This window comes from Corvus brachyrhynchos, unplaced genomic scaffold, assembly GCF_000691975.1.
Source record: "Corvus brachyrhynchos isolate BGI_N302 unplaced genomic scaffold, ASM69197v1 scaffold101, whole genome shotgun sequence".
NCBI lineage: Eukaryota > Metazoa > Chordata > Aves > Passeriformes > Corvidae > Corvus > Corvus brachyrhynchos.
In genome coordinates, this window is record NW_008237239.1 from 2,626,661 (window position 1) to 2,627,994 (window position 1,334).

Consider the following 1,334-nt stretch of genomic DNA (forward strand, 5'->3'; position numbering starts at 1 on the left):
GGTCCAAAAATGGCCTCCCATTTCCTATTCCCCTCTAAACATGCACACACTTGAAAACAAGAAGTTATGGCACTCTGCAACCCATGCCTTAACCAGTATCCTTCCTGATCCTCTCAATGTCTCTTTTCCTTTTTCTACCTCTTACATTTCTCTGCTGCCATTGTGCTCTTTTGCAGTTACGTTCTCAAAATAAATTACCTCCAAATTTTACCTTTCCCCATCAGAAGAAAGAACAGTTCGTGTCCTGTTACCTAACTTATTCTTTCAGATTTCCTTTCCTATTGCAGGGATGACTCAGCTGATAATGAAACAACTGCTAAAACCTCACAGCCTAAACCAGCAATTTTAGTCTATCTTCACCTGATATGCTGCACATTTTGATAGGGTCTCAGGTGCTGGCAGCTGAGTTCTCATCCCTGCAGACAGCTACAGGCAGGAACTGCTGTATTCATCCAGAGAATGAAGCCTCTGCTCTTCAGCTGGATTTGAAGGACTTTTTTCACAGACTTTGATAGGACTGCAGCAGTTCCATGCTCTTGTCATGCTAGTAAAGCTAGTTGAAAGTTAACACATGCTAGAGGAAGTCACTCAGACCTTGAATGCATCCTTCTGTCTAAGACTTCCAGCCTCATCCCTATGAATTGAGGATTAATTAAACATTTTGGTTAATAATGTAAAATATTATTTTATGCAATGTAACACTTATCAGATAAGTTTACCTGGAAATAATGTCTGATGTTTACACCGTGATTAGCAAGATAAAGCCAGGAAGTCACAAACAGGAAAAAGTTGTTATATTTTATGGGTTAAACAAGCCCTCTGACTCATTCTCTGACAGTTAAAAGGGTAAGCACATTGCTTTTCTGGCTACAGGAATAATGGGACTGCAATTAGACAACAAGGCGAGGGCTGTAATAAGATGGTCTTTCTGGAATTAGTTCCTTACAGTCATCAACGATAGAGGTTGCATTTTGTGGCTCAATATCTCTATGGCAATGATTATTTGTGAGGGCTCTATATTCAATCCACAGGAATCAAGGAAATGTTAATAAATCTTGGCAGATAAGAGAACCTCCCTGGAGACACTCCAGCAGGGGAGCTGCCCCTTCAGCATGGGAGCTGCTGCCTCTGGGCCTCTGGACTGTAGAAGTTTTTAAATGGCTTTAGGGGATCCCCAGCCAGACGCAGCATGGTGGGGTCAAGCCTGAGAGGCTGTTCTTGCTGAAATAACAAAGCCCACCTTGCTTATTATTTAAATATGCTTTTATTTGTCACTAGGTGTACAAGCAATTCTCCCCCTAGACAATGATAAATTGTGAATATTTACTCTCATG